This window comes from Salvia splendens, chromosome 7 (genome assembly GCF_004379255.2).
Source record: "Salvia splendens isolate huo1 chromosome 7, SspV2, whole genome shotgun sequence".
Taxonomy (NCBI): Eukaryota; Viridiplantae; Streptophyta; class Magnoliopsida; order Lamiales; family Lamiaceae; genus Salvia; species Salvia splendens.
Window position 1 is genome coordinate 17,360,255 of NC_056038.1, and position 8,694 is coordinate 17,368,948.

Consider the following 8,694-nt stretch of genomic DNA (forward strand, 5'->3'; position numbering starts at 1 on the left):
CTTACAATGACCTAAAAATGACTTTTGTATGATTGGTTCTGCATTTTTGTATTAAGAATGGTTTTGCATGGATCAAAACCATATATATATATATATATATATATATATATATATATAATATATACTAAACTAAATAATGGGATATGTGGATATTTGTAGAGTATACTCGTATCTAAATCCACTAACGTTCTTCACCTACTTTCTTATACTCCCTACATCAGCTCTAAATGGAGCAATTATAATTGGCGCGCATGAGGTTTTATGTACGGTAAGTAGTATATTTTTTGAAACCAAAGTGAGGCAGAGACTCAGAGTGGTCGGGAATTTCGGTAAAACGGAGGTCTGATTAAGTGGACTCTGCTTGTTGGCTATGGTAGACAGTAGCCACCTTCAAAACTAACACAAGTCGAATATAGAAAATCGCAAAATGAAAATAACATTAAGGAGAAATAGAAAATCAGCAACATAATACTACTATATGAGATGATGATTCACAGTTGCAACCCCCTTCCATCTCGGCAGACCCCACTTTATACACATACTTATTGGACGCCAAGAGAAAGACGACCAAATTGAGCGCGGAGAGCAAGAAAAGCAAAGCATAGTAATAGTCCAAATGCGAATCATTCACATTCTTCCCAATCCAACTCCTCCCTCCTCCCCTCCCCGTGACCTTATCCACCAGGAAGCTATTCAAGAAGTTCCCGACCTCGATCCCGCTCGTTAAGAAAGAACGTCGTCCCGAGGCTCTGCATGTCCTCGGGCGACTGGTCGTAGTAGAACTCAAGCTGCCCGATGGCGTTGAACACGTCGGCCACTCCCAGCAGCACGTACTGCGGGAGCAGCCCGAATATGCTCATGGGGACCACCTGGTCGGGGCCAGTGATCCCGTGCGACGAGGCCACGCGCATACGATGGATGACGAAGCCGACGCCGAGGCGCTGGAGCAGGGTGATGCCTCGCGGGTTGCCCGTGCGGCGGTGCATCAAGGGGACCAAGTAGCGTTCGTACATGGGGACGGAGACGAGCATGGAGAGGGTGACGAAGCTGCCGAGGGAGGCCGCGGGGATCTGGAAGGTGGCGGTCGAGGGTGGTGCCCTGTTTCACGAAGAGGGTGTTGATTTGGGCACAGATGGTGCTTGGGATTAGAGTTACGGCCAATATCATGCACATGCCTAGAACTAGCTTGGCTCCCTCCACTTCTCTCACTGTGCATGCTTGCCTCTTGGATTTCTCTGTCTTGACTGCCGCCATGTCCAGGAATCTGGAATATCACAAAATTTAGTCAAACTCGCAGATTTTAAAATAGCTGATTATATGAAAACTTTGACATTCTTCTCAATTGTTCCATAATTTCGTATTTGAGGGGGATTTTGTATGATGTAGCAAGCAGAAAATACTATCTTGACAAAATGTTCGACTACTTAAATGACGTTGTTTAATACGCTTAGTCAGTCATGTCTACGCTCCACGTCAATAAGTTCAGACACGTAGAATATAAGAAATTTCTCCATAAACAATCAAGAAAAAATGTCAAAGTTATGATAATTGATCATTTAGAGATTGACTAGAGTTTGACCGAACTTGATGATTTTTTTTTACAATTTGCTCTAAAAAACACTAGTTGGGTCCACTTTAATATTTTTACAATACTCCTATATCAGCTTACTGTGGACGATTTAGAAGTTTTAATCTTAGGCATGTGGAACATTGTATAGGGACCATTCCATTTCAACAAAGATGCATATGCAGAGAAATGGTGGGCTGCAGTTTCTTGTGCGACTAACTTTTCACATTCAAAAGGGAAGATAGGACAGACACAGAGAAATTTAGTCAACGGAACTTTTATTTTATTTTAGTGATTTTCCTTCTTGTTTTTGGTCCATGGTCACACCAACATGATAGGGCCATTTAAATTTTAAAAAACTACACCATTTGTGGAGCTGTATAACTAGGGAAACAGGAGTGCTGGCATGAAATAATAATTTCTACACATACTTATATTAATATGTTTTAAACTTAGAGAAATAACCTGTCCTCAGCTTTCCACAAGTTATCCTCCACCGTAAGACGAAAATATAATATTTCGCACTTTATTCTCAACAAATTTTGGACGACTGAGACCACTTATTTCATCGACTACTAAAAAAAGTTACAACTCATTGTCATTTAATTTAATTTCCTATTAATTTCCAATTAAGCCATGCATGGCCATAGGTTAATTGACACCTAACACCTTTGATCCACATCAATATGGAGGATATTTGAATGTGATAAAAATAGGATCGATCCAGTTGAAATTAAAATAAAGTTAATTTAGCAAATTATTATTAACAAACTACAAAAAAGTTAGGGGACTACCATAGCTCTTAGAAGATGGAGTAATAGATTAGGACAGTTATTGCAAAAAAAAGTGGTGGTGGACCAAATGAAGCACTTTAAGGAAAACAAGATGTTATCATGAATGCATATGGAACATAAAAATTGTACAAAGGGTGGCACCACCTTTGCCATGACTGTGGAGGTAACCTATTTGTCATAATCACACAAACATACTAAAATGGTCCCTTCAATTTATATCCAGTGACACCGAATCTTTTTGCTAGTAAGACTAAAAGATTCCCCATCATACTTACCTATTATAGAGGAGTCTTGATATTTGATCTGTCCATTAATTATATTCTACTCCCTCTGTTCCATAGTAGTGGAGGCATTTCTTTCCGGCACGGAGATTTAGAAAAAATGTGTTAAGTGAGTTAAGTAAAGGAAGAATAAAGTAGGAAATGAAAAAGGTAGAGAGATGAAGAGAGAATAAAATAAGAGAGAGTAAAGTAAGTGAGAAGAAATGTGTTGACTTTTACTAAAAAGGGAAATGACTCCACTATTATGGAACGTACCAAAATAGCAAAATGACTCTACTACTATGGAACGGAGGGAGTACTTTTTATATATTTAATTTAGGGAAAATAGTATACTATTATATATCACATTTATTCCTTAGGACTACCTAATAGTAAAATGGATATTATTGAAATCGAATATTTAAAGATTGTATAATTGTATTCTCACTAACGCATAAAATCATGAATTTGTCTTCACTAATTTCCTTTTCGGTCCTTCCCCGCAAGGGCGGATCCAAGTGTAATGAGGGATGGGCTTAAACCCTCAATGAATTTTTTTTTCAAACTTTTTTTCTATTAATTGTTTTTAATATTTATTCAAATTTAGTGTAAATTATAGTGTAAAAGTCCATACAAATTATCTAAATTACTCAAATATATACTTTAAAACAAATTTTAGAAATCTCAGCCCCTATCGATAAATATTTCTGCGTCCGCCACTGCTTCCCCGATAATACTTATCATACTTACTCCTTATATTCCACTAACTCATTTTATTTATATTCTATTGTAAAACCAAATATAAAAGTGGAACTCACATTCCAGTAACATTTTCCACCCATATTACTTCACAATTCTAAACCCGAGTCAAGTGAACTTGTGACAATTAATAGCTGACGAAGGGATTATAAGTTAAAGAGAATCGGACCTGAAGACCGGGGTGTGATGGACTCGACGTTTTCTTGTAGTTATGTAATATTCCTGGTCGAGTTCATGAAGCTCGGAGGGGTGGGTGGGCCGGTCGAGCCTGGCATTGGCGAGGGCGGTGACAACGACTCGTAGAAGGTCTTTGGCGGGCTTCCTAGTTCTCCTAACCTTGTGGCGATACAAGGGCGTTCCGACATAAAAGATGATCAACGAGAAGATAAGGCCGACAGTTGGGATTCCATATCCGAGTCCCCAACCCAAGTTCTCTTGGATGTAGACGAGGCCGAGTGTAGCGAACAAGGCGCCGGTGAAGGCGCTGAACATCCACCAGTTGAAGAAGGAGGCCTTGAGCTTCTTCTCATGGGGGTTTAGATCATCGAATTGATCGGCGCCGAATGTGGAGATGTTAGGCTTTGTTCCACCGGCGCCTATGCCTATTATGTAGAGGGAAGTGTAGAAGAATGCGATCTGAGTTGTTGTAGCCTTGCTGCACACTCCATTTTCACAACTTGGCTTCAACATCTTCACCGAAACCGCCATTGTTAGGAGGATCATCCCCTAATTAAAAGATTCACAAATTCAATTATCCATGGCTTCAAATAATCTACACCTAAGAAAATATACTGTAGATGCATCAATACCATTTAATATTGTCTCGTACCGTCGAGGGAAAAAGCTCTTGGTACGGGTTTTACTAATGTAAAGAAAAGTGAGATAGAATAAGTCAGTGGAATAGGAGTATTACTTATATATGCTCCCTGCGTCCTATGAAAATAGACCATTTAAGGTTAGCACGGATTTTAATGCAGAATTGATAAAATAAGAGAGAAGGAGAAAAAGTCGTTGAAATTTTGTAGTGGATGATGGACCCTATAATTGATAAAGTTAAAAAGGAGAAAAAATGTTGTCATAAATAGATATAGACAATTTCTATGGGACGGACAAAAAAGGAAATACTCCCTCCGTACATGAATAAATGTCTCATATTTGACTAGCTTGGGATTTAGGAAATTAGTTGACTTTGTAAAGAAAAGTTGATAGAAAAAGTTAGTGGAAGGTGAGTCATATTTTTTTATATTAGTTTTAAAATAAAATGTGAGTGAAATGAGTTAGTTGAATGAGGGGTCCACTTACCAAATGTAGTAAAAGTGAAATGAAACATTTATAGGTAAACGAACAAAAAAGGAAAAATGGGACATTTAATGATGGACGGAGGGAGTAACTTATTTCTATGGGGTGGAGGGAGTATTAGTTTTATAATAAAATATAAGTGAAATAAGTTGATAGAATGTGAGGTCGACCTACCATTTATGGTAAAAGTGAAATAAGATTCTTAATGGGGGACATATGGAAATTATAAAATAGGACTCTTAAAGAAGGATGAAGGGAGCATGTGATTGGTCAATAAGTACTATACATCATTTCGTGAAATTTTAGTTTGTAACAAAATTATAAATGTATTTGATAATTCTTACTTTAACATCCCCCCGTCATAAAGACAGGTGAACTGGGCCATATAGGCATGCACAATCTGAACCGGCCCGGCGGTTTCGAACCGCCGGTTCATGAATCGGAACTGGAACCGGCACCGGCGGTTTCGCGGTTCAAACAGGCCGGTTCAGGTTCGCGAAAATCATGCACCGTGACTCGGCGGTTCGCCGGTTTGAACCGGTGGTTCAATGGTCCCAACAGATAGATTCCGGCTAGGGGCGTAGGGTTGCAGGCGAGGGTTGAAGAAAAACCGGCGGTTTCTGACGAAAACCACTGGTTTCTGACGGTTTCGGTGCTTTTTCAGGTGGCAGAGCGTAGGGTAGTGTATAGGCCTGAAAACCAGCGGTTTCCGTTAGAAACCGTGGACTGAACCGCTGGTTCAGGCGGTAAACCGGCCGAATTTGAAATTTGAATTTTTTTTTATTTCTTCCAATTTTACTCCTATAAATACCCCACTTCCCCCTCATTTTTACTCACCCATTCTTGTGTTAACAAGGATTTCATTCTCAATCTCTCTTTCTCTATTCTCTCCTTATTCTCTCTAATTGCTCAAGTTGTTTACTTGTTACTACTTACTACTATATTTGTTGTTGTGTTCGTAATTCACCATTTATTCCATACTCCATAGTCCATACATATTCCATTCATACTACTTTCATTTATCACTATTTCTTCTTCTCGTGGTGGACTGGGACGCGTTGATCGGGGCAAAGGAATTGCCCAAGATCAAAGTAGTCGTCCCTCAAAATCAAGGAGACCTAGTCGTCGAGAAGTTATGGAAGAGGTTTCCCAAGTGGCGGCTGAACGCCTGCAAGTAAGTTCTAAAAAATAAAATTATTTTTACAATTCATAATTTCATAAGATTGGGGTTTTTTTATTTTTTTGTGTTCCTAATTTAACTTCAACTTATATTATATTTATAGATAGAAGAAGATCATAGGATGACCATGCTACTCGCTGAAATAGATCAAGGTGGGGGCGGGGGCGGTGTTTCCCAACAAAATGACGAGTACGACGTGTCTATATCGTCGGACTCGGACAACAATGATGATAGATCTCATTCTCGTATTCCGTCTAGTACCGGCGGAAATGAGGAGATGTCTCCTCCCCCTCCACCCACTAACACTACAAAAGCTTTGAAATCTGATATTTTTATTAAACACTACAAGAAGGTCTTGGTGGTGATTCCAAGTCCTCATGATCCGCACTCTCAAGAAGAGACATCGGCGTTTCATGTGTATTGTAACTATTGTGATAAAGTCTACAAATTTGCGAGTGGTGGGGGATATGGCACCCTACATCGTCATTTGGTGACAAAGCATCCGGTAGAATGTGGCACTACCTCTACCCAAACCCAACTAAACTTCCAACCCGGTGGCTCATGTTCGTCAGGTACGCCTCTTTTTAAATATGATCAAAAAAATATTTCTGACGTTATGACTGAATGGGCTGCAATGAAGCATTTTCCTTTTAATGTTTATGATGACAAAAAATTTGAGGTTACTATACAAAGTGGTTTAAACGTATCTATAAAAAGAATAGGTCGAATGACCGTTCAACGATCTACCGTTAGACAATGTTTAGAGAAAAAGGTTGAATTATGGTTAACTTGGGCCACAAAGTGAACATTTGCTCAGATGTATGGACTGATTGTTTTAACCGGCATTCATACATGGACATTATGGTTCACTTTGTGGACATTAGTTGGACTTTGAACAAGAGTTTAATTAGTTTTAGACAATTTGAGACACCACGCACTGCACTTGAAATTGCTTCTTTAATTATTCAAGTTTTGAATGAGTTTCAATTATGCAATAAGATATTTTCTATTGGTTTTGATAATGCAACTGCCAACACCGCAAGTATTAGTGATTTGATTGCGGCTTGTGCTCCGGTTATTGGAGGTAAGTATTTTCATCAAAGATGCATAGGTCATATTTTAAATTTATGTGTACATGATGCGCTTGAATTATGGCAAAAGCGTGTTAGTCCTATTAGAACTGCAGTTAGATTAATCCACCAAAAGCCAGCTATTGGCAAAGCTTGGAAGAAATATTGTCATCAAAAGAATGTAAGATATACGAATTTTACTATGGATCTGTCTAATAGATGGAATTCGACATATGATTGTCTGAATTCTACTTTGATGCATAAAGATTCTTTATGTGACTTTTTTAGAACCTATCCCGTTCATGATTTATATCTTTCGCATAATTGTTGGGAACGTAGTGTGACTTTATTTAAATTGTTTAAATATTTAAAAAATGCTACTGTTGAATTGTCGGGTGTTTATTATTGCACTGTTGTTCGTGATTTAGAGCATTGCACGTATATATCACTTGATTTTAAAACTGCAATGAAAAATGCTTCCTCTTCACCTGAATTGATGTGTGTTTTATATTATATGATTGAAAAATGGCTTAAGTATTTCAGTGAGATTCCAACGGTGTTTTTGATTGCAAAGGTCTTGGATCCAAAATGGAAATTAGCCGGTACCTCCAATATTTTAGATTTTTATTATAACAATTTGAGTTCTATTGATCTTGGTCCACTTCAAGCACTCCAATCGGATACCAGTGACGAATTTGGAGTAGACCTCTCCGAAACATTTCAAATAAACCTCCCGGACCGATCAATTATCCAACAAACCTTCGAGTTTAATTTGCGTGCTCTCTACACCGAATATGAAACCAAGTATAACAATACCCACCAAGTCAGAAGACCCCCCCTCCTCCACAACATAACTACGGCTTCGCATTTCATGCCGATTATGATGACCCCGACGCGCAATCCCAATTAGCCGACCTATACAGCTACAGCACCGGCGGAAGGTCCTCAGGTATGGTAAGTGAATTAGATTTATATTTCGATTCACTCTTTTCCTTTGGTGATGAAGGTCCTACTCCTCCCATCCAAATCGACGTCCTCGATTGGTGGGGAACCCACGAGAAAGATTTTCTCATACTTGCGTCAATGGCCAAGCAGATTTTTTCTGTTCCGGCTTCCACTATCGCCGTCGAGTCTGCTTTTAGTGTTGGCTCGCGTGTGTTGGATGAATCAAGAAGTAAGCTCTCCGCGAAAAATATGGAAGTTGTGATGTTACTTGATGATTGGGCCAAAGCTGAAGTTAGAGAACAAGAAAATGATTGGGATTATCGCCAGGAGGGATCACAAGATGAATTCACCGGGGATGAATCGTAGGCCAACCGTCAACCGCTGCTGGCCAAGCTAAATAGGTAAGTAAGGTAAGAGAACTATGTGGGCTTTGATTCCCTAATGCAAATGAGCATTGGGGATACGTAGGCACCTCAATTTAAATTTTAAATTTAAGTTGAGCTCAAGTCCTTTTTTCTTTATTTCTTTTTTTTCCCATTGGTTCCTACTTTAAAAATATGCAAATACAATAAAATAATTGTATTTGTATATACTCTAGTCGATGAAGTAGATTTCTCTATAAGGCTAAATCCGGGAAACTTTTGACAATTCTAATATAATTGTTGATTGTTAGACTAAACTTAACATTTAAAGTTGAATTGCTAAAGGTGTCCTCAATTTAGTTATGTAGAAAGATATCCTTCGCCGATTAAGAGTGTATATACTTATACGTTTTTTTATAAGAACTTCTAAGTCTTTTTTGTAATTTGTAATTTGCTTC

At 38.6% G+C, this 8,694-nt stretch overlaps 1 pseudogene; it reads right to left on the reverse strand.

Annotated features, from left to right (window-relative positions):
• Positions 1-325: 325 nt before the first annotated feature.
• On the reverse strand, positions 326-4,640 carry LOC121811285 (annotated as a pseudogene).
• Between the last annotated feature and the right edge of the window lie 4,054 nt (positions 4,641-8,694).